General features: G+C 48.2%; 1 long non-coding RNA gene and 1 pseudogene across 1 annotated transcript; one reads left to right on the top strand and one right to left on the bottom strand.

The window, feature by feature from the left end:
- Positions 1-6,952: 6,952 nt before the first annotated feature.
- On the top strand, positions 6,953-25,724 carry LOC125942845 (uncharacterized; annotated as a pseudogene).
- LOC125945847 (uncharacterized) lies at positions 10,937-22,927 on the bottom strand. The gene is made up of 3 exons (XR_007467161.1): positions 22,816-22,927; positions 12,915-13,051; positions 10,937-11,019 (listed from the first exon to the last, which is right to left on the bottom strand). It is a non-coding gene; the product is annotated as an uncharacterized LOC125945847 (long non-coding RNA).
- Positions 25,725-25,978: the final 254 nt, after the last annotated feature.

Raw genomic sequence — 25,978 nt, 5'->3', positions numbered from 1 at the left:
GTTTCCCCCCATCCCAACCCCAGTTCTTCTTCTCGCCCCGGGCCTCCCTCCCAGGAGCACCCGCAAACTCGGGCAGTCGCCGCCGCGGTCTCGCCAGATCCCTCCTCGGCCCTTCCCCCAATTCAGGTCCCCCTGGATGATCTTCCTCCGATCGATACTACTCTTCCCATTCAAGACCGTCTCACGGGTCTCGAACAACGCAGCCTTACCATGGAGCGTGCACTACGAGCCCTACCCGATCTGCTCATTCAACGCATCGGAGAGACCATCGTGCCAAAAATTACAGCTGAGGTTCTCAAGGCCGTCCAGATATGGGCGTGCTCTCAATTCAGGTTCAAAAAGTCGCGCTCGCGCTCGGCGTCTCCCAACGCCACCCCGCGCCGCCGCAAACTCGCTGGGACCGCTAACACCCCCTTCAACCCGGTACTCATTCCTCCCTCTCCTGCTCCTCCAGTACCGGACCCGGTCCTGGTGTCGGCCCAGGCGATGGAGGATAACCCCTAACTCATCTCTTTCACTATGGCGGTGCCCTCCTCGAGCTCCTCACCTTCGTCACAATTTGAGCTCATCCAGTGGAACTGTCGCGGTTTCGGGAATAGGCAGAAGCGCTCTCACCTACTCCTCTTCCTGCAATCCCGGGGCTCTCTGCCGGCCGTCCTGGCTCTCCAGGAGGCTGGTCTCAATCCTTCTCTTTCTAGCTACTGTTCTTACTCAGGGGGCCCGACGACCAGTATCCTCGTCCACAAATCTTATACAGCGGTGCAAGTCGATCTCGATCTCACCCTCCAACACGATTACTCCATGGTTACGGTGCTCATCTCGCGGCGCCGTGACCCCCCAATTCATGTTCTTAATGTCTATTGCCCTCCTCATCTTCCGCGCGTCACCTTCTCGGAACTCTTTTATCGCGCCCTTAACACCGCTGCTCGTGACCCCCTGGTCATTGTTGGGGACTTCAATGCCCCCAGTCTGCACTGGGGCTACCACTATGAGAAGGCCCGGGGCCGTAAGCTCAAGGAGCTTATCTCCACGCTCGGTCTCACGTTGCTCACGGACCCGGCTTGTCCCACGCGGGGGGGGGGGGGGGGGGGCAACTCGGTTACTCGTGACACGTGTCCGGACCTCTCTCTCACCAAACATATCCGGGACGCTACTTGGGAGAACCTCGAGGAGTCTCTTGGTAGCGACCACTGTCTGCTGCGAATCGCCTTCTCCACGCGGATAGTGCGCAAAACATGGGGTGCGGCCCGCCTCACGGACTGGCCTGCTTTTCGAACCCAGCCTTTCCTTCCCCTGTCCTCCCCCGACGGGTACTCCACCTGGGCCGCCCATGCCCTCTCGACTCAACGCTCTCACACCCGTGTCATACAGACAACTCAGGCTGCTCCCGCCGTGGACCCGCACCTTCTCCACCTTTGGGACGCTCGCCGCGGCCTCTTGCGCCGCTGGCGTCGCCACAAGTTGAATCGCAAGCTCAAAGCACGCATTGCTGCCCTCACAGAGGAGAGAGAGAGAGAGAGCAAGCGAGAGAGGAAATGCAGGGAGGTTAACCAGAAGTCAGTTTCCGGTTTGCTACCCTACACTGGGGTGGGGGAGCCCACCCTCACAGAGGAAGCGGCTGCTTATGCTGCCCACCTCAGTGATACAAACTGGGTCGAAACCTGCACGAAGGCCGCAGGTCAGATGGGTTCCAGGGGGACGTGGCGCCTCTTTCGGAGCCTTCTGGATCCCTCTTCCACGCGAGGGGAAACACAACGACAACTGCGCCGCGCTCTGCACGGGTTCCCTGGCACCTCGGCTCAGCTCGCGGACAAGCTGCGCGACAGGTACCTCTGTCGCACGGTGGACCTGGTTGGGCTGGAGTATCAGTACTCGGGCCGTCCCAACCCTGAGCTTGATGCTCCCTTCACGCTGCCTGACCTTCGGGCTGCGTTGGCCAAAATGAGACGGGGTACGGCCCCGGGTCGCGATGGCATCACGGTCACCCTGCTGGCTAACCTTCCCGACTCGGCCTATCTCTCCCTTCTTCACCTCATGAATTCTGTCTGGGATGGGTGCCCCCTCCCCACAGAATTGACCACCTCTCTCGTTACATTTATACCCAAACCTGGCAACCCCGTTCACATCGAGGCCCTCCGCCCCATTTCTCTCACCTCTTGTGTAGGGAAACTCATGGAAGCGATGGTTAGGGATCGCCTTTCCGCCTAACTGGAGCGGGAGGGGACCTTCGCGGACACAGTGTGCGGCTTCCACCCGCATCTGTCCGCGCAAGACGTCCTCCTCCAGCTTCACCGCGACATTATTGATCCTACTACTATGCGCCACAACGACAAAGCCATTCTTGCGCTCGACCTGCGCGGCGCATTTGACAACGTCACACATAGTAGTATACTCGCCAATCTCAACACGACACATTGCGGCTCAAAAGCTTTCGCATTCATCCGCGCTTTCCTTTCTCACCGCTCTGCCTTCATCCGCGTCGATGACTCTGAACACGGGCCGTACCCCATGGGCACGCGGGGCACACCTCAGGGAGCGGTTCTCTCTCCGCTCCTCGTTAATCTGGCCATGCTACGCCTTCCTGCTCTTCTGGCCCAGGTGGAGGGTATCCAACACGCACTTTACGCCGATGACATCACCGTCTGGACTAATTCTGGCAACCCCGCTCAAATCGAGCAGCGTCTTCAACAGGCTGCTTCTATAGTGGACACTTACGCCACCTCTTGTGGTCTGGAGTGCGCCCCGCAGAAATCGGCACTTCTTTCTCTTTCCTCTTTACCCCCACCCCGGCTCTCCTTGCCCTCGGGTCCCATCCCCGTGGTCACCGAGCTCCGTGTTCTGGGACTTTTTATTTCGTCCTCTCTCAACCCGGGCTCTACCCTTACCCGCCTCCGCCGTACGGGGGAGCAGGTGAGCCACATGATTCGTCGGGTGTCTACGAAACGTGGCGGTCTGCGAGGGCGGGATGCCCTTCGTTTGGCCCAGGCGTTCGTCATCAGTCGGATCATGTACGCAGCCCCCTACCTCCGTCTCGGTCGCCACCACGAGGCCCAGCTGGATGCCCTCATCCGGTCTGGGCATAAGCGTGCGCTGGACCTCCCGGTGTCCACTTCCAACCGTCGTTTTGCGGCTTTGGGGGTGCACAACTCCTACTCGGAGCTTCGGGAGGCTCACCTCGTTAACCAACTTGGTCGCCTGTCTCAGACGTCTCCTGGGCGCCGTCTGCTTGCGCGCCTTGCTCTTCAACCTATTCTTCCTCGGGCGCCCCCCGATCGGATTCCCGACTCTTGGCGCCAGAAACTCTGGGTTGCCCCTCTCCCTCGTAATATGGATACTGTCTCCCACCCTGGTCGTCGGGCCGCTCGTGTTCGTGCCCTTACATCCCAACACGGATCTCGCCCCGGTGTCTTCTATGTGGATGTCGCGGGTCCTTTCCCCTCTGGCTACTTTTCGGCTGCCGTGATCCACGAGGGAAACACGATTGATGGCCTCTCCTTTCGGGCCTCTACTTCAACTCAGGCGGAGGAGGTGGCCATTGCCTTGGCGGTCTCCCACCCCAACGCAAGGGTCATCATCTCGGACTCGCGCTCTGCCTGCTCCCGATACCTTGCCGATTCCGTCTCGCCCCTCGCGGCACACCTACTCCGGGCCGCCTCCTGGCGTTTCGTACCTCACCCCGTCCGACTTGTCTGGTCCCCGGGACACGAGGGTCTTCCTGGTAACGAGGCCGCCGATGCGGCCGCCCGCGCGCTTCTTCCCCGGGCCGTTACCCCTTCTCCCCCCTCGCCTGATCCTGCAACCCAGTTGCTCACATCGTTTCGAGAAATCTTGGCTTATTACCGCGATGGTCGTCGGCTTTGTCCGGCCCCGGTCCGGGGTTTGTCTAAGGCCGATGAGCGAACCCTGCGCCGCTTACAGACCAACACCCTGTTGTGTCCTGCCGTGGCTCGCCATTTCTTGCCTAATACAAGTGGGCACTGTCGCCATTGTGGGGTCCTGGCCGACACCTACCACATGGTTGCAGCATGCCCCTCTTTCTCTTTTCCTCTCTCCCCCCCCCCCCTTTTCCTGTTCCCACACGAGAGGCCTGGGAGGAGACCCTGCTCAGCTGCTCTACCTTGTGCGCCCAGCGCGCCCTGGTAGCGCGTGCCCGAGCGGCGGCCATCTCCAATGGAATCCCAGACTAGGGAGTCCACTTAGGTGTCCCCCCTTCGGGGGTCAACTCTTGTATTTTCCTAAAATAAATGTTTTCACCACCACCACCACCAGCAGCCAGTGGCGTCCCGGCCATGACGTCACTTGCGAGACGGCGCATTGCTAACGCTCATGCTAGATCCTTGCGTTTGCTGATATAAGCTATACTAAAGCTATCTATTAAGCGCTAAAAGCTACGGGGACGAAAACCAAGGGCACGAGACATACGATACGGTCACGTAAAGAAGCCGAAATCAAGAAAAGAAATTGATCGTGCTTTGAGTATTTTCTTTCTGTTCTGTGCATCCTTTAGCTTTGGTATTTAATCAAAACCGAGATTGCGAGTGAGCGCTTTCTCAAGCAACAGTTCTGATGGTGCGCGAGTCGTTTTCAGCGAACCGCTAGACGAGTCACGCGCGGCGCGTGACAGAATGCCACCGGCTCCACCGTTAGCCGCAGGGGCAGAGAGACTTGGACACCATCACAAATTTGGTTTGAGGAAATGCTCATATGGAGCGCCGGGCACACAGGTGGACAACTTTTGTAAACACTTGGACGCCTTGAATCATCGTTCTTAGTTCTCAACACAAGATTGTTATAAGAGATAAATGATGTGCCGCTAAGAGCACAGAAATAACAATCAAAAGAAAGATTTTGCCAGTTACTTTGGCATTCAATCGAGAGTGGCTAAACACAATAAATGATTTCCGTGAGGTAGGTTAGCGCCCAATGGCTGCCTTTTATTGCGCGGTAGCTTCTTTGCCACTTCATCCATTTTTTGCGTGGTTGTTTGTTGGGACCCGCCGCGGTGGCTCAGTTAGCTAAGGCGTTGCGCTACTGAGCATGAGGTCGCGGGATCGAATCCCGGCCGCGGCGGCCGCATTTTGATGTAGGCGAAATGCAAAAACGCCCGTGTGCTTGCGTTGTAGTGCACGTTAAAGAACCCCAGGTGGTCCGAATTAATCCGGAGCGCTCCACTACGGCGTGCCTCATAATCAGGACTGGTTTTGGTTTTGGCATTTGGAGGAAGCTTAATCTTCGCCTTTAAAAGTGGAATGCGATAGCATTAAAGATCCCTGACTGCTTGTCACGTTTCCCGGCAAATGCAGCTTAAGTAGCCCTGATGTTTACCGGGAAATGCTTGCGGCGAACGCTTTGCACGAAGGCGAGCTTTCTGGTAGAAACGCGGCCTCTTGCATGGGCCGATGTTCTGTTGTTTCGCACTTTTAGTACTTTAGTATCAGAAGATTTAACATAAAACGCATGCGCTGTGGGTGTTTTGTTTCATGACATTTTTTTGTCGTCTGTCATCTCAAACTTCCGAGGAATAACTTTGTAAACAGTGTAACACAAGGTATGAGCAACTTTAGTGATAGAAGAACAGCTTTAGTGCCGTAAAGGATATTTTTCGCTCACGGGAGGCCTATACGCCGGCTACGACGCCGCCACCGTATTTTCTGCGACACGGGACCCTTAACGTGATCGCGCTAATATCCTTCAGTAACCTCGGGCATGCACGAAGCGAACGAGCGTGCCCGGTAGGCGAGCCAGTGGCGTCCCTGCCATGACGTCACTTGCGAGACGGCGCATTGCTAACGCTAACGCTAGATCCTTGCGTTTACTGATATACGCTATACTATAGCGATCTATTAAGCGCTAAAAGCGACGGGGACGAAAACCAAGGGCACGAGACATGCGTTACAGTCACGTAAAAAATACGAAATCAAGAAAAGAAATTGATCGTGCTTTGAGTATTTTCTTTCTGTTCTGTGCATCCTTTAGCTTTGGTATTTAATCAAAAGCGAGATTGCGAGTGAGCGCTTTCTCAAGCAACAGTTCTGATGGTGCGCGAATCGTTTTCAGCGAACCGCTAGACGAGTCACGCGCGGCGCGTGACAGAATGCCACCGGCTCCACCGTTAGCCGCAGGGGCAGAGAGACTTGGACACCATCACAAGTTTGGTTTGAGGAAATGCTCATATGGAGCGCCGGGCACAGAGGTGGACAACTTTTGTAAACACTTTGACGCCCTGAATCATCGTTCTTAGTTCTCAACACAAGATTGTTATAAGAGATAAATGATGTGCCGCTAAGAGCACAGAAATAACAATCAAAAGAAAGATTTTGCCAGTTACTTTGGCATTCAATCGAGAGTGGCTAAACACAATAAATGATTTCCGTGAGGTAGGTTAGCGCCCAATGGCTGCCTTTTATTGCGCGGTAGCTTCTTTGCCACTTCATCCACTTTCTGCGTGGTTATTTGTTGGGACCCGCCGCGGTGGCTCAGTTAGCTAAGGCGTCGCGCTACTGAGCACGAGGTCGCGGGATCAAATCCCGGCCGCGGCGGCCGCATTTCGATGTAGGCGAAATGCCAAAACGCCCGTGTGCTTGCGTTGCAGTGCACGTTAAAGAACCCCAGGTGGTACAAATTAATGCGGAGCCCTCCACTACGGCGTGCCCCATAATCAGAACTGGTTTTGGCACGTAAAACCCCAGACAGAAGATGTTTGTTGGGGATGGCGTCTCTAACCTAAAACGAGATGATTAGCCGAAACATGTGCTGAGCAGAGGGCGATGGATTTGGCGTGAGGGAGTCCGTTTCTCACCGAGTAGAGGACGGAACGATGGCAAGGCTCTCTGTTTGTTGTTATTCAAGCGAAGCCTGTAGTGCCTCACAAGCGTCGGCGGCGGTGATGGTGGTGGTGCCACGCTAAAATCCTATCGAAAACCCGCGTCTAGTTCACAATACCAAAATTGGCATGGAAGGGGACGTATGTATTACTAACATGACTGAGAGGCCATGACATCAGTAAAATCACATGCTCCTCAATTACGTCACGATTAACGGTTATAAAATCACGTGTGGCGCATAGCCGCATTGCATATGCGGGTTGAGCCGGGGATATGCGAGTATAATCAAGGGAGAAGAAAGAAAGGAAGGAAGCAAACCGGGGCGGCACATTCGAGTTGCGCCGGCGCCAGATCACGTGACGCGCGCGACCAGTCAGGGTCGTTTGGTGTGTCGCGGGGAGGAAAAGCTAAAGAAAGGGGGAAAGGGCTTCCCACGCCACAGATCACTTTCGGCGACCGGATCCGCTTTGAGTGTAGCCCGTTTTTCGGGGCACAGGTGCGCCCAATGAAGAGTCAGTTTCGCCTTTCTGCTAGTTCTTGACCGTCACTACCACGTGACAATACGTTATTCGGTAAGTCGTTAATATAAGATAAAGTAGTTAAAATAGCGTTAGCAAATCAAAGCAGAAATAAGCTAGTATAAAAATTAGTCAGCAGTGAGCTACGCGTTGAAGAGATTTTTGACAAATCTTTAAAAATGCATGCAGTTCGTAAGTTTTTGTCCAAGTTAAAACGCAATTCAGTCGTGAACTCAAATAGTTGGATATCGCACGATAAACCATTCCTAAATCCACGTTGATTTGCATAGAAGAAAGTATTATGCTCTACATAATTGCAAATATGGGAGGCGATGATATGGTCTAGCATTTTATAGCACATGGAAGTCAGTGAAACTGGTCTGTAATTCAGGGGTCGATTTCTATTGCCACATTAAAGATGGGAACGACCTTCACGATTTTCCTGTCATGGGGAAGCTTTCCTGTCAATAGCGATTGCCGGAATGCATGATATAATATTTTACTCGAGGCTAATATCCTGTTTTTAGTATCTTTGAGTTAATGACGTCAACGACTGCTGACGTGGTCACTTTCAGATTCAGATTGTCCATCTATCCACTAACATATTCGGCGAGGAAACGACGACTAAGGCCAAACCTCGAGCTCGGCACAAAGAAGCCTTCGCCTTGAAAGCCTCCGTTGCGTATAAAAGTGTTGCAGGAAGATTTTAAAGGAAGAGGAATAACAAAATCCGACAGAAGCCATCTCAGGATGACTGTCGATGGTGATGCAATTAGCATTGATGCAATGTAGCGACACACCACCGCCGATACGTGTCATGTTTCAGGCATACGTACTGCAGCTGCGTTCCTCTCTTGCGCTTCGATGATGATGATTTATTGGCATCCCCTTGAAACCTGGTGGTGACAAATGGCCATAAGGGCAATTTTGAAGTATTTCTTGCAGTCAATGAACAGCAAGCACATACCATGTGGCACACATACAGTCACCCGAGCAGGCGTCAACGAGTTTCATTCAAGCACGGCACGTTCTCAGTGACCCACACTTGCGTCAAAGTGTTGCATTGAACAGCGACGCATACCTAGTGACAGACACCCAGTGACTCGAGAACAACTCGCCAGAAAGAATCTCGATGAAAACTTCGCAGGCACAGCATCCTTGTAGCACACGGATTGATAAAGTGAACACCAAATACCAAGATTGTGGTTCCGTGTAAAATGCATGCAATGCCTGCCATAACTAAGTACTAAGGAAATGTTATGTTTTCAGTGAAGCATCATAGACACAGACACTGACATGGGACGCTCACATAAATAAAACTTGCAATACTCTTTCCAGATTTGTTGGAATTTTTTCACGCAACAGGCATAGTTTACCCGTCAAGAGTAAGCTAAGTTTGTATTACGCTTTTTTTACTCGTACCTAAATTACTGTTTTCTAGTCTGGGGTAACACCACTGCTTCGAATATTCAGAAATTATTTGTACTTCAGAAAAAGAAAATGCTCCGGATAATTGCCGATACCTCGTATGATGCCCCAACACTTCCCCTACGCCTGAAATATAAAATTGTTGGCCTAAATAGTTTGAATACAGACAGGTTTGCCTGTTCTTACAAAAAAAAGAACGATAGCAAAAAATGAACCGTTCCTTAATCACATAGTAAAGCTTACCCCGCATATTACGCCATATGAAACTAGAAAACGACATACTTATATCTTACCCTGATGCAGAACTACACTCTTAATTTGGATCCACTTAGGATCCACTTAAGATCCACTTAGTAGCTGGAACTTTTTTGCAAAAAAGTTCTTACTTATATATTTGGAACCACGTTCCACATACTTTAAAAAGTAGATGGAACAGTGCACGACTTATTTTTACTTATCAATTATGTGGATCGTGGTTCCACATAAGAGTATATGGAACCCTGTTCCAAATAAAATAGTGATGGATATATCAGGTGCGCCGTTCCAGGTACTCTCAGACCTGCTTTTTATATAAAACAATGTTCTAATAGACAGTTAGGAAGCTGTCTATGGGTTCCCACTTCTGCAATATTTTTGCCTTCCCCTGTCAGAACAAACTGAGGTCATATGCCAAGTTGGCTTGGCATGTGGCCTGCAGTGATACCAACTATTGGAAAGTAGAAATTTTGCAGTAGTGTGGTCCCCGACAGTTCCCAACTAGTTGCCTATTAGAGCACAGTTCTATATAAAAGTAGCTTTGAGGTACCTGGAATGGCACAGTGGAAACCTTGGCTTCGGCTGCCGGATCCTGTTCTGGCCTTTAGCTGCATATAAAAGAAACATGGTACCTAAATTAAAACACATATGAAACAAATTATTACAATGCTTCTCAACATGAGCCAACTTTATTGACTGGCAGTATTGCATACACTGAAGACGTGTCTCAAATGTCATAGAAAATGACTAGTCAACAAGGAACAAATACCAAAAAGAAGAGAGACCAGGCATTAAGTGGCATTCACGTGTATGCGCCTATATTAAAAAAGTGGGTAAGAAAAATGGCCCGAGACATAAGTGCACCACATTCAAATAAACTTGCACATCGGCTATGGAAAAAAGAAACATTAAACAAGGCTATAGAATAAGCTGGCTTATCACAGGAAATAAGGTAACTGAAATGCGGAAGTAGCCATATGCCATTTACCGAGTTTACGCATCCCTGTTCCAAAATAATTCAGTACTCTAAGAATTTTATGAAAAAGGCTTAAAAAATGGGCTTACAGTGTTGAATTAAGACAAGCCCAATGAAGAATGTAGTGGATAAGTTATTAAAGGGAAAAGACAGTGCAAGCCAAAATAAACAATGAAACATTTGCACACAAAAACTTGCCAGAAGCATGTGGCAAATATCACAATAAAAACATGAACACTAGAAACAATACAGTAGGCAGATAATAGATGTATGTATAATACAAAGCTAATTGTGACCAAAACACTTTATAAGCCCCTGAAAAAGCCTCCCACTCCAGGCAGGTTAGTTGCCCCAGCATTGTGTAGTTTGGTATCACTCATCCCAAACACTACCTTGAAAGCTAGTGTTAATGTTTATAAACTTTTATGCCCCAAATGTATCTGGAAGCATGTTGCACATTTTAAAGTCAACAAGGCAACAGCGAAATATAAAGGTAAGAGACTCCGGAAAACAAGTGAGAAATCTATAAATAACAAACAACTTAGCCTTGAAAAATACAAGTGAGATACCTTTAAAAAAAAAACAAAAAGAAAAAAAAAACAAGCCAGCCTTGAAACCTGCAGCCAGCGCTTTGCCTCGGTGATAAAAAATCATAAAAGAACGCACGATGTCACAATGTTGCAGCTGACATGCTGCTTCTACCTACCGAACAGCACGTCAATATTAGGCCTGACCGCTTCATGTTTTTCAACAGAGACTTTACCTTAAATGGCATCAAGCCACTGTCAAATGGCTCAGCCTTCACAACAACTGCCTGCACAAGTACCAAAAACTGTCAAAAAGCGTATGTGTATGACAGATTTAGAATAAAATATACAGTCAACAGGAGGATGACTGCCTTCTCAGGTGATGATGCAGGTGGTAACGCCACAATGTTTTCCTTGCAGGCAATTTTGAAGTTGCCATTCTCTTTCAAAACGCATGGGCCTGGTGGACACCTGTTGCCAAGTTCTTGTGCCTTTAAAGAAAAGAGAAGCAGCAAATTTTAACAACACAATGGCTTTAAATTGTGGTGTTCGTGATGATACCCTTTTTATAAAACTAATAATTTATTTCACTATAATTTCGTGGTTTCCTTTCTTTCAAACCTGCAAAAGGTGCCAGTGTGCACAAAAATTCTATGAGCATGCCGCATCGACGATTTCTTAGTGTGAATGGAATCGGTGCTTTATTTCTGGAAAAAGCATTACACTTTTCTGGTTGAATGACATGAGCATCAATTGGCTTTTCCAGCCTTGATGGATTGTTAGTTACCAACCAAACAATATCTTAATCTTTGCGCACTTCACACTTCATGCACTTTCCCACTACAAATAAATGTCCTCTTTACTCCATTATGTGCTTTGTAGTGCTGTTATGATGCTTAACGTAACTTACAGGTAAAACATGATTTTAAAAGTGTGATTTGAAATTCACCTTTCCATACCTTTTTTAGGTATTTTGTGTACGGAACTACAGCCCCTGAAGTTCTTTTATCCCTCCCTTTTTATTCAAGAGATCAGAAAGTGCCGTCTTAGCATAGTAAAAACTGCAGCATCAGCCTTCTTGGGTTGAACAAATTCTTCCCCATCAGACTTCCCCGGTTCAAAATCTCTTGCATTTGCTTAGCTTGGCCAACTCCACAGCCTCCATTGTGTCTCTAAACCTTATTTCTGCTTCTAAGCCAAGCTGAAAGAAATGCACATTGAGTGACTTTATGGCCCAATGAAACAAAAACAGGCCCTAGGATAGCTTCAAATACTTTAATTCTGCTGAACAATACGATGAGAGAAAACATCACCTTTACACAACTACTCAAGCAGCGGAGTTGATTCTATATTCATCTTGACTTAGATGACATCTTTCAACATTCATTGTTACAGGAATGCCTTTTCACCAGTGTTAAGGGTTATAAAGTGCGAGCCGGTATGGTTATTGACCACTCACTTTTTATCATTTATCAAATGCTACCGACAGAGCACAGCTGACTAAACATAAATCACAGCTAACAAAATAACACACTCTTAACCTTACAGAGCAGATCCACACGATTTGAAAAACATAAGTGATCTTACCACATCCGGATTTAAAAAGTATGATGGCAAATCATCTGGTGCATTGGAGCTGTGGGCCTCTGCAGTTGCGGCCAAAAGCATTTTCGTTCGCCCAAGGTCCTTGCAAAAGGGATCTGTGACCATGTCCTCAATTGCATAGGCAAAAAAATCAAAGCCGATAAATAAAGAACTGTACACATCATCAAAGCACAGATTATAAAATAAGCTACGTTTTTGTGCTTCTGACAAACCACACATAGTAATATCCATGAAAAAACGCTTGACGTTAACACCTAAAATGGCTAAATGCATTCCACCTGAGCGCAGATAAATATATGCACATAAATGAAAATTGATAGCATAGTTGAAGAGATGGCAAGCAGCACATCAACAAAATAAATACAAAATCCTCCTGTTTGTAACCTAGAGCCTAAGGAAATGATGCCGGGGCACAACACAGGAAGTAAAGGCAGTGAGCCAATAAAGCACTTTCATTCGAGAATCTCAAATTGTTTTACAAAAGTGCAGCTTCCAAATTGAGTAGCAGCACAGGCGTTCCTTACATTTCTTGTCTGCCACAGCTGCGGTCAATAGGCATAAATGCTTGGACTGACAACCAGCACAACCCTCAATACCTGTTAACATCTAGTAGTTCCACAAGATATCACACTTTGCCTGCCGAAAAATGGTTTACCAATGCAAGAAGTAGCAGGTGGTTGCTTATAAGCATAATATCGTCAGCTGCCACTTTCACCATAGAGGTAACTAACATGTTGTCAGGCAATGTTTGAACAAGGCCTTTGAAAAACTAAATTCTCACCTTCAGTTCAAGTAGTGCATCAGGACAAGGGATTGGGTTGCTGGAAGCGTGGTCACTTTCTGCAGGCTTCTCAGATACTTTTTCATCCAAAGCAGCCGCGTTTTCCTCGTTGCACTCACAGATCGAAAGAATGCTTTCTGAAATAGCATGAGTCAACGTTGAAATAAATGGCGGTATATACCTGACATGCTAGTGGCCTTTCCAGATTATGTGGGAATCGAGTGCTCATATATAAATATGGTATTATACATCTAACATAACAAAATACATAACGAATGTATTCACGATGTGTTTTTGGAATGCTGCTACCACGTATAAACATTACAGTTCCAAGCAGGGGCGTAGCCAGAAATTTTTTTCGGGGGGGGGGGGGCAAGCGTCTGCTTTCCACTACGTGACGTGACGTGATCGATAATCAGTATCGGTAGTGTAAGCACACTCTATGCATGTATATCAAAGACATGGGACCCCCCCCCCCCCCCCCTCGCGTGTGTGCGTGACAATGTGTGCTTGTGAAGAAATTAAGTAAAAAGTAATGTAAGCTCAGTAAAATACAGTAAGTACGACAGGTACAGTGGGCGTTTGGAGCAACGGCCTCTCGTCGCACCACTGAATGGACCAGTCTTCGAAAACGCATCATTGAGACGACCCGCCCGATCGGAGAAGACATTAATTGTTAATCTCCGTTAAGCGTAGATGGCGTCGTCCTCGTCAGGGCGAAGTGCGTTTCACAGGTCAAGGACGGCTATACATGTGAAAATGCACGTGTTACCAGGCTATACCTACTCCCATAGCAATAGCTTGTTCGCTGCGTCTTTGCGCTAGAAAACTTAAATACGCGCAAAAACGAGTAATGCTTTTTTTTACGAAGCTTTCGTCGCCTTGCATTTCCTGCGGCAAGTGCATGGGCCGCTGTGTCTTCCGCTGTGTGCAAGCGTGCAGCCGTCATTTGCCTTTACGTCAACAGATTCAGAATTGTACAGAATATTTCACCGCACTGCATAGTTATGGCATGTGTACGCATTTTAAGTAGTGCGTGCGAGTCATTTCTGCTTCACTTAGGCCGGTGCAAACAGGAAGCGGCCTTATACCTCACAGAATCTCGACTGATTGGTGTACTAGTGATGCAGGAATGAACTCCGGTCTTGTTCAGTGCATAGTGCACATAATCAATTTCTCAGGACGCGTGAACTCCGACGAGAACTGTCAGCGCCTGCAACGAGAGTTTACTTACGCTGTACTGCGCACAGCAGTAATCCATGCTTGTCGGCTGTCTGTTTCGTGCATTCTGTTGCGAGTCGGTGGAATTTCACTGCTGGCATCAACCCTTTCGTGTGTACATTGCTGGTTTGGGATTCCACAACACAACAGCAACTACCAGCCTTTCGTAATTGCTGGTTTGGGATTCAGCAACACAACAGTAACTACCAGCCTTCCGTAGGGGCGCAATCGCAAACGAGAGACGTTTTGCGCTGCAGACTATAGCTACGTTCACATTTGGGAAGCGGCAAGCGGGTGGAGAGGCCAAAGCGGCCGGAAAATCTTTTCTGCGCATGTCCAAGTTCACATTTGTTTTGCTACCACCGCGGCCGCCGCTGCCGCTTTCGTCCACATCCATCTAGTCTGCGTACGTTTGTCGGCCTGGTGGCGCTCATTATCGCATTATTTCGAGCGGTATGTTCATTCACTGACCCACCCGTCATCAAAAGTGATCATCTTGCGCAATTTCGCGTGTCATCTGCGACCTTCGGTAAGTTCCTCGTTGGCGTTCTGTAATTCTCCTCACACGGGCGCGGTAGCGCTGTGTCACAGGTTGCTGCCTATAGGCGCTGATTATATTTCTTTAATAGCTTTTATTTACAAGTTGTAATAACATTTCATCATTTCGTATTATTTTCGGCGCCTCCAGGACACGAAAGCGGCAACGGGAACACCAAAGCTAAAACCCGGGCTGGCCCTTGTGTTGAGGCTCGCCGAAGCCTGCGCGTCCTACGTGAGACCTACGCTCCCAATCTATCGTCGCGACGAGAAAAGCGCCCCGCGACTTCTGCAACATACCGTGCACGTGCGAGGAGAATTATGGAGCGCCAACGAGGAATCTGCCTAACTATTGTCTTCCATGGAAGTGGAAGAAGAAATGGCTTTTAACTTCTACCTACTTGTTTTCTAGAAATGGACAATGAATAAACGGAAGACAAGAAAACCTCGGAAACGGCAGTGGTGGGTTCGCCTGGCTTTGCAAAAGTGTGAGAAGTTGGGTCACGCCAAGGCTTCGTTGCCGCACCTCCTGTCGCGCGACGTTGAATACTATCGCGAGTATTGCTGACAGTACGTTTGAGTGCCACTCTTGTCGTAGAGCAAGGGGTGGTTATTGATCGCGTCGATCAGCATTACAGCCTACACTTTTGGTGCCATGTTCAATTTACGACCGGAAGTTTACATGCTAGTGTAGCTTCCGGTCGAGCAGAACGACTTTCCGCCGCGTTTCCGCTTCGCCATGGCGAAAAAATCGGTCCGAGACCAATTTGGCTCGCCGCCTGTTTTTCTGCCTGTTTTGCCGCCTAGACGGGCGGGATTTTTGCAAGATTTTGCCGCTTCCGACAGCTTCGAGACCAAGTTCCTACGCGAACGCGGCCTAACCGGCACCTGAAGGGAAGCGGCGCAAATGTATACCGGAAATTTTGACCACCTGGGGACTTTAACGTGCACCTAACTCTAAGTAAACGGGCCTCGAGCATTTTCGCCTTCATCTAAAATGCGGCTGCCGCATTTGTTGCTTCATTTGTTGCGCATTTGTTGCGCATTTCTTGTTTCAGAATGCGGCCGCCACATTCGCGCCCAAAACCTGATAGAGTGTCAAGGCCTTGACAAACACCGTGACAGTTTTTTTCCATATGCAGACACGATTCGCTGTAAATTACCAACCCAAACGGAAGCGCCCAGGAATGAAAGTGTGAAAGTAGCACCGGTTTCTTGAAATATGTCAGCGCGAAGCGACGAGAGAAAAGGGTGGGTTAGTGGGGGGGGGGGGGGGGTGCAAAAAATTTCGGGGGGGGGGGGGTTTGAACCCCCCCAACCCCCCCCCTTGGCTACGCCACTGGTTCCAAGTCACAGGATGTGATAAATTTTGTGTTGTGGAGTAAAATTTATGTTACAAAGGTGTGTCCAAATCTTATCCTCTAGGTATATATACAAAATGCAATCAAAACCTCACAATCAATTGGCAAATTCAAAAAAGAAGTGAAAACTTTCTTAACATCCATGTCATATTCTGCGTAATTGTGGTTACTTCTTTTTACTTCCTTTTGTTGTCCCGCTCCCTATCATGCCAAGTAGTTCACAACCTTTTATCGAAGAAACAACTCATCAGGGGTTGTTTTACATTGGTGAAAATAGATGCGACTTCTTTTTTTATTTTCACTACTTTTCACCCTGTAACCATCCGACAACTGCTTAGATGTGTTGAATTACCTTTTGTTTCTTATCCTGTCTAATTATTGCTGTTTTTTTTTTTTGCTGTTCTTTTTTTTCTTTCTCAATTTCTTTGTTTTGTCTGCAATCCATATTATTTTTGTTTTCGCTACTGCTGTTTGCTGCTTTAATTAATTTTTCTACATTAACTACTGTAGAAGGTCCCGATTCAGTCTCCGACTATGGGACCTCCTTCTGTATAGACATATTTTGTAATTCATTCAATGCCCAAATAAAACCACTTCTGACTTCTGACTCTGACCCTACGTGGTGGCATCAACCAAACTATAAACTGCTGATGGATTAGGCTGCTGCATAAGTTTCTCACAAATCATAACTATACATGCCTATTACATGCGTCCACAGTGCATACCACAGCCATGACGCGAAGGGTTCGCGTAGAGACTGGAAATAATGGTTTCATTTTTATTTTTCATACAAAAGCAGGAATATTTGTCACAAACTATCCAAGTGGGCACAGCGATATTCGGTTTCTGCACAGGTTATTGTCGAACTGAGAACGTAGCTACGTTTGCAGATTATTAAGTTTGAGGACGCGCAGAAATGGCATAATTTTTGTGGGCACATCATGATGTAAGAACTTATTCAGCACGTACGCGTTGTAGGCAATTATTCTGTCGTGCAACCAGAACTGACATCAACGGCATAGAAATGGCGGCACAATTTCTGAATACCAGGCACGGTGATACCAGGCCCCCAGGCATGCGTTCCTCACTTTCATCCCTCCACCAATGAAATGTTTTTGTTAACTAATCTAAGCTGCCCCAAAAGAGTTATATTATGAAGCGACAGCAGCGTGCACTTACGCTACTGCTACGACAACCACTGTCCCTTAGATTTCTCTACGTCAGGGAGCAAGCTAAGGGTGGCGTGGACATAAGATCTGAAAAGGCCGGCGGCATTGGAAGAAACAAGAAACTACCTAACGTACACAGCCAAACCTAGGCAGTGCGGCCGCCAACGCATTGAACCATTATTAACAGTCAGGCGCGGATCCAGGGGGGATGTCCGGATGTCCTGACCCCCCCCTCCCTCAGATTTCCGCATCGGCCCCTCGCTGACAGCGGGACGGCCCTGTCGCAAAAAAATATGGCCACTAGCATTCTTCAAAAGTATTTTTCGCGAGTACCAGTGATATCAGCCACGTGGAAGTAAAGCTAGCTCGCTCACAAGCTTACTTGTATTCCGTCGGGGTGTTGTGTTGCGAAGTTGCTGTAGTTATTTTTTCTCATGAACACCTAGACCTCCTGGCGCCGGCGGTGCCTTACTCGTCCCGTCGGTGGCGTCGAATGAACGAGGAGACGTCCGTTTTGCCAAGCACGCCGATGTCCGCACGAGTGCCTTCGCGCCTGATCAACTCAGTTGCCCCGTGGGGTGTCATCGGTTGCCTCATTGGCTGTCATCGGTTCCGCGACCAACCTGCTTTATGAAAGAGATCACTTGCTGAAGTGTTCATATACAGGGTTTGTCCGAAAAGTAATGTCAGTGTGTCACAAAAGAGCGCGTAATCCAAGCGCGCGCCGCGTATCACGCAAGCCAGCGAAAGAACACGCCGGCCCCGCGGCAACTTCAACAGAGGGGGAGAGCCCATACGCCTCAAACAACAACGCGAACCACGGCGCCGAAACGTCTGCAAGAGCCTCGACGAAGCGACGTTAACCAGAGAGAGGGAGCACACGCGCGCGCCGAGACACCTTCTCACCCGGCGAGTCGACAGACATAACTACAGCGTGAGCGCGCGCGCCAACAGCATGAGTCATCACCCCCCCCCCCCCCCCCTCGAGAATGTTCCGAAAGCGGCGGTCGAAGGTACGAGAAAAGAGTAGAAGCTTCCCAAGCTTTGGCAATGCTACGAGATCATGACACCGATAAGAATGTTCGAGAACACCTGTGGAAGCTATATAACCGCCGTGCGAGAATCGTTTAGTAGGAATCCGGGAATTAAGGAGTACAGTCCGCACCGGTGAAGTGATGTAACGTGAAGACCGAGCGTCTGCGGAAGAAGGGGATTCCCCGGCAAGCTAGTCGACGAGTTTATCGAGCGTCTGCATTTCCGGAAGAAGTTCCTTCTTCGAGATTTGCCCCCAAGTTACGCCGAGATCGTCCGACTCCAAGACCAACCAGCACGGTGAATACGATTGGACACTTAGTGTTCCTATTTATTTTGTACTTTACGTGTTGGACTCTTAGTGCTTGTCGTGAATTATTTTCTTGTGTTTAATACCCATCTGATTTGTATTGTGTTGTGTCTAGCCTAAGTGTGCAAGTTTGTGTGTAACTGCCTTGTGTGAAGAATATATTTTGTTGTGTTTTGACAACTCTGGGCTCTGACTCGGTCTTTGGACAGCAACTGGCGTTCGCTGGCGCACCAGAGGGCCCATTCTTAATTGTCCTTGCTTTCGTGGGATTATTTTCGGAAGCTGATAATTCGGCTTTGGAATTTAGTCCGGCGTCTGCACCTCGTTCACCGGGGTCTGTGACACAGTGATTATATTGTGAAGCGACTATACGTCGCAGCGCGCTAAGACCAGTTGGCATTGGTGTAGGGGGAAGTTAGCTTACGCACGCGCGGTCGCTCAGTCGTCTGCGACCATCTGGAGAGTAAGGACAAGGTTTTACAGCGTAAGCTGTTATGGGCTCATTCCAATAGCAGTTTCTGGTCGCGATGATGCCGCCGGCGATGGAACGCGTCGGCTTGCACGCGCGACGGAGTCCCAAGCAGGCCGCGTCGGGCGCGTTGCAGTGGGAGCGAATGTGACAGCCGTAGTTGCATTGTCCGCCGCTTGGCTGGGCCGAACGGCGCTAGCCATCGGCGATGGAATGCGTCGGCTTGCATGCGCGACGGCGTCCCAAGCGCGTTATTGACGCATTCACTCAAATTACTAGGTAGTACTGTCGAAACGCTCCTCTAGCTTACGCTGTGACTGTGCTGCGTGTGCCGCGCAGGCCTGGCATTTTTTCGTCAACTCATTTTCATTTACCGTGCAAGCCGTAATGCAGCGCTCGTTGGAACAAAGGACCGCCATCGAGTTTTGTGCGAAACTCGGCAAGTCTGCAGAGGAAACTGTTCCTAATATAAAGGCAGCTTTTGGTGATAATTGTTTGTCACAACGTCAAGTTTACCTGGGGCACAGGGTCTTTTTAGAAGGTTGTGAAGAGTTCAGCGATGAAGCCCGCGCTGTACCGCCATCAACCACCATCACCGACGAAAATGTGACGCCCGCGAGAGATATCTTTTGTACTCAGACCCTCGTTTGAGTGTCCGTTTAGTGGCACAGACAGTAAACATTCCAAAAAGTACCGTTCACAAGATTTTGACGAATAATTTTCAGATGCGAAAAGTGTGCGCGAAGATCTCGCGCAAAATGTTAATGGACGACCAACAATCGAACCGAGTTGAAACGTGCCAGGAGGTTGGGAACTTGTGCGAATGTGACCCCCACGTTTTGTACAATGTCATCACAGGTGACAAGACTTGGGTGTTTGAATACGATCCCGAAACAAAAAGGCTAAGTGCCAAGTGGCACAGATCGGCGTCCCCTCGCCCCAAGAAGGCCAGAATTAGCAAGTCAAAGGTCAAAAGTGCTCAAGCGACTCAAATGAAGGATTCATCGCACCCGGCCTGATATCGGGGGCGATTGGAAACTTCACCATGACAATGCACCATGCAGCCTGCACCGCCTTCCTCGTGACCCGCTTCCTGGCCGATTGAAAGATGCCAATGGTTCCCCAGCCGCCCTACAGTCCTGACGTGGCTCTCCCAGGCTTCTTTCTGCGTTTTAAATTCCCATGAAAGGACAACATTTCGCGACAGTTGGCAAAGTCGAAGAGGCTTGCACCAAGGCTATAAAGGACATTCCTAAGGAGGCCTACTGTCAGTGACGCCTTCGATGGTTGAAAATCTCGCTAGAAGCAATGTAACGACGCAGGAGGAGCCTATTCTGAAACATTTTATTGTGTTGTACCGATCTGATCAATAGTTTCTTTTTAATCGACAGTACTGACATTACTTTTCGGACAAACCCTGTATAAATAATAACAACTAACAGCTAAACTAAGAACTCCGCATGGGCAACTTTTTTTTAACTGTAGCACTCATTGTGATCACAGTTACACGTTGACAATATCCAGTACGAGCGCAGTACGCTACAAGTTTTTCATTGTAACTTCGCAGTTTTATTGTCGTACATTAAGCATAGGAGGCTCAAAGCAGCCGGATCCGTTTATCTGAGTGGGCGTTCTTGCGGAGCGGGGCGAAGCCTCGAGCAGCGGCTGCGAAGTGGGGGAGCGTGACGGCCAACGCCAGCGCGCGCGCCTAGGATGGCGTCGCGTGGTTAGAGAAACGGGAGCAGATGCGCGCCTTGTGTAAAAGGATGGCGTCGCGTGGGAAACAAAACATGAAGACGCTGGCTCGCGCTCTCGGCTACTACGCCGCATCGTTCTTCTTGTAGGTGGCGTCGTGAGTCTTCATACGCGGCGATTCGCATATCGTAAACCAGCGTAGTGGTTGCCGCGTTGGAGCTCCAAAGCAAACGAAGGTGTCTCAGCCGAACCCATAGAATCTCCTTAAAGAAAACAAGGTGTCCCAACAAAACTCCAAAGACGGACCCGTGCTTACGCATTTATAACGAACCTGCAACAGATCATCCCAAATTTTATTTTAAGAAACAATACACGCTAGATATACCAGGCGTTCAAAATTAAGCTTTATGGTTTTCTTAAAGTTAGGGACTGGGAGGCACGTGAAGACCACCTGCGCAAATAAGTCATGTGGCCAGGGGGGCACAAAGTGAAATCATAATTATCGCTGTCAGCAGCCGAACTGACTAAAATTGAATAATAACCTTTTTATTCACTGCAGTAATAAACACGACTGCCTCTAAGTTTTCAATACAAACATACCCACTTACTGCAGTCGACAAAAATAATTGTTCAATTTTAGTTAATTGGGCTGCTCACAGCGATAATTATCATCTTACTTTGTGCCCCCCTGGCCACATAACTTATTTGCACAGGTGGTCTTCGTGTGCCTCCCAGTGCCTAATTTTAAGAAAAGCATAAAGCTTAGTTTTGAACACCCGGTATTATCAGGCACAGCCGCCAATCACATGGCTGTATTGGGTAACGTCCTTTTCCTATAAGCTCGGAAAACCGATATCTGGTTTCGCTACAGGTCTTCTTCCTCTTTCTGGGGTTTTACGTGCCAAAACCAATTCTGATTATGAGGCACGCCGTAGTGGAAGGCTCCGGATTAATTTTGACCACCTGGGGTTCTTTAACGTGCACCACAACGCAAGCACACGGGCGTTTTTGCATTTCGCCTCCGTCGAAATGCGGCCGCCGCGAATCCCGCGATCTCGTGCTCAGCAGCGCAACGCTGTCTGAGCCACCACGGTGGGCTACAGGTGTTGCTCTAGCCGTATAAAACGCGGGTTTATCGTGAGCAGAAACGGTGAATTTCGGTAAATCAGAAAGGCTACTATCATCATCATCATCATTGACAGAAGCTGACCCCCCCCTCAGAAAAAACCTGGATCCGCCCCTGTTAACAGTTATGCAGAATGGCATCTTACTCGCGCTCTCTCCTTAATTGGTGCATTACGTGCGCGCAAGCGGCAAGGACAAATATTCCCGGGACGAAGATCCCGGTTTTGCAAGCGCTGTAGATCCATGCTACCTAGCAGAATAAAACAGCGGGAATAACCCACAAGTTTAAAAAAAATACGGATACGTTCAAGGACGCAAGCTCTGGCAAATTTGCTTGGAAATTGCTAAGCGTGTGAGCGCGCTGAGATCGCGAGCGGCAAACACGCGGTCGCATGGTGCGAAGATCCACAACTGCTGTCAGCTAAAGCGACCGTCAATATCTTACTAAGCAACATACTGTAAGGGGGCATACAGATTACTGGGAAACACGCGAACCAGCAACGTGGTCGGAGTCATAAATGGCCAGCGGATTCCGGGAAACGAGCACGCAAATTGACGCGAATTACCATTTACCGATTACGTTTCGCCAAAACAAAGTGAAGTTGCACGCTACGAAAAAAATTTCCGCGCAGAATTTAAGACAGCGTAAATGACGAAATAAGCATATTAACACGATTTGTCTTTTCGCCCTTTGCCTCGTGATCCGCAATTTGGCGGAAAAACTGCCACCATTCCGTCATTTAGATTGCTCTATTACGCGCGCTGGAAACAAATCCGCCGGGATGGTACTCAAATTAAGCTATCGGACTATATAAGCAGTAATTGTCTTCGTGGAGCGAGTTTGGCAGGCGTGCCTGAATCAACTGAATACATACAACTGAATACAGTTGAATTCGGGTAGGAATAATCCTACCCGACATAATGATATTTTTGGTTTCACTGAACAACTACCCTAATGAGCACATAAATATGCAGCACTGACCTTTGTTTGCGCCTCCTAGCAACTCCACCACTCCACTTCGTCGTAAAGGTTACCGCCAAAATGTCCGACAGCACACCACCGTCATTTCTTGCAGTTCGCATCAGGCGCGGCAAGCGCCGCCGCTGTACTGTGCGTGTCACCACAGAACACCCATGTGTCACAACTACAGTGTACTAGAACAACAACTCTTCTAGTACACTGTAGTCACAACGTAAACCGCGCCGGCGATAAGGTGGCGCCGGTGAGCCGGCGAGGAGAGCTCGTCAGACGTCGCGTAAAGGTTACACCGTCGCAAAATGTCCGACGCACACCACCGTCAGCCCGCGCCGTGTGTATCGGTGACCGGTCCTGTTGGAACAGGTAATCACCGTCTGGGAATAAACTGCTCGCATATGGCAACAGCACATTGTTCAAAATGTTGCAGTATTGTTCCGACGATAAGTGTCCACGTATACGTTGCAGGGGCCCTAAACCATATCTTGAAACAGCACCCCACACGTTCACACTCGATCTCCCATTGGCAGAAACACCTTGCACGTTGTCCGGGTCGCTGCGTGGCAACGGCCGAAGGCAAGCGTCCGTGTCACCTGTGCAGCAAGCACGTTAGTATGTTACGCAGGCGACGTCGAACAGTGGTGTCCGAAACGGTCCTACTAGCTGCAACTATGAGGGCGTCTTCAAGCTTTAGGGCGGGGCGCGCGGGGTGCATCCTATGCGACCTTCATACTTGTAGGCTTGAATTATCCTGTTCACAGTCTTCAGGGGCCTATTAACTGAACAACAACTCTTCTAGTACACTGTAGTCACAACGTAAACCGCGCCGGCGATAAGGTGGCGCCGGTGAGCCGGCGAGGAGAGCTCGTCAGACGTCGCGCATGCGCATCTGGAGGTAGCGATTGTATGGGCGATGTGGCCCGGGACCAGCCCGCGGTACTGCGCGTGAAAACTGCGCGGCCGTCGCCGGGGTTTCTTTTCTTTTTTTTCTTTTTTTTTTTTAAGGAAATGACAACGCGCCGCGCGCCCTCAGGGCGCAGTGTTTAGTTATTAACACGTTAGTATATATATTATTGTACTTAATACATACAATATACGTAATACAGGTGTTAATGCATTTTACAAAGATATTAGCAGACCGCTTAACACGTTAATTTCTACTTAAGTTGTGTCGCACTGCTGGCCGTGAGCGCGCGCAATAACCGTACATAATGTCTTAAGAAAGCTTTTCAGCGTTGCTGTTTACAATAAGCGTAAAATGTACGCTGCTTCATTTGCTGCGTTTCCTTGACCACAGCAAGCCTGTTCATTACCAAAAAAATATAATGCGACGCTCATTGATATACACATGACAAATTACTCGCGTACACGGTACAGCCAGGGAAAGGTGTGGCACAGTTTATTAGAAAGTAAAGCACCGGCCCGTTTCAAAACAGTTGTTTTCCTCCTTAAGGCCAGCACTGCAGAAAAACAATAAACAAGGGAGCAGCAGGAGACGGAAGGGTCATTCGGTGCGCTACATTTACCATGAAGAAATCGATGTTTACACTGCGAATCTTTCCTTTATTGAAGTGCATAATTTAGAAAAATATTATGATATCAGTATTAATACACAGAGTTTACTGCAGATACTGCGAAGTATTTTAAGTTCTCTAAGTTTAATTTCGTTCCTCACTTCTGAATCGTATACAGTCGACCTTTCCCTGCAAACTGATATTTTTGTTTGCTTGTGGAAATCAAAGAGCTACCAGGAGCCGGAAAATGCAACCACACTTGCATGCGTATAAGCATGCGCAATATGCCGCAACTTGACCCAAGGGTGCATTATAGCTGAAGGCTGTAGTCATTGACTTATTGTTTAAGCGTTGAAGACTGTGTACGTACTAGACCACAGCGCGCAAATGGCTGAACGTTGAACCAAAGCCATTGTTTCTATGGTGCTACTTGTTAGTCAAATGCACAACACGTGATAGCCTCAAGAATTATTTTATAACCGAGGTGTCCAGAAAAGCGCGATGTCCACCAGAAATTCTTGAGCCCAGGCAGTTATGGGCTTCGTCCAAACAGCAGAGTGGGCACCGAAAGACGCCAGACCTTCTAGAATCCAAGTTATTGATGATTTTAGACGCACTGAAGTAAAATGGAGAGACGAGCTAGCTGGTGAACATTCGTCATTGAAACGGAAGCGTAAACTGAGACAAGCACATGAGAGGGCAATGACACCTTCGCTTTGGTGTACTGCGCGTCTGAAATTAGTGACAGCAAGACCAGGTTCGCAAAGGCCGTTTGAGCGCCGCAGACAACCTGACAAGAGGATCCTGCAAGTTCTACTTTTCGCTAAGATATATCCTTTGCTTGCGTCGTTTAATCTTTCTACGGCGTTGTTGAACAGGGATCTTTTTAATGTAAAATAACATCACTAAATATCCTCCTTAGCAGTTTATAAATGTCAACTGCTGTAAGATAGCTTCACAGATACAGCGTAAGTTTCTGCAATTTTATATGCCATGTGTGTATGGGCCAAGGGCATCTCCGCCCAAAGAGCGCCAAATTTATATGTGGTGCAATGCACACTTCACTGCAGCGCACCAGTTATGTGGAACAAGACACAAGCAAAAAACATGCAAGCTCTAGAAATGTTACTGGAATCTAAGTGGAACGATAACTGGATCATACAACACCGCCCCCCCCCCCCCCCCCCCCCTTTACTGAGTTCCAAATAAGAACGATAAACATAAAGAAAACAGAACGAACGTTCCACATAAGATCCACTTATATGTCTCGTTCCACTTATCGACTGTTCCGATCCAGATAAAAATATGTGAATCACCTTTTTAACTGGAACTTATATGGAACCAGATTAAGAGTGTAACTATGGTTTCGCTATGTTGTTGTACAAATTGCTTAAATACTGATACACTGAATTCTATGAGAATTTATGCTATATGTCATTTCATGCTATTCGAGACTCATTCGTGGCTTAGTTCTTGTTGACTTAATATAGAGCATTCGTATTTTCTTTTATAAATATAATTTTGCACTGTTTGATGTTAACTCAAATATTTTTCGTACTGTGTATTTATTATGCGAGTATTCACTACATGTTTTACTGCATTTGAAGTTCTACGTATCATTGTATAATGACATACGCAACTGTTGTACTAACAAT

This window comes from Dermacentor silvarum, chromosome 1 (assembly GCF_013339745.2).
Source record: "Dermacentor silvarum isolate Dsil-2018 chromosome 1, BIME_Dsil_1.4, whole genome shotgun sequence".
Lineage (NCBI taxonomy): Eukaryota > Metazoa > Arthropoda > Arachnida > Ixodida > Ixodidae > Dermacentor > Dermacentor silvarum.
Note: the sequence above shows the minus strand (reverse complement) of the source record. Positions and strands in the feature narration are given on the sequence as shown.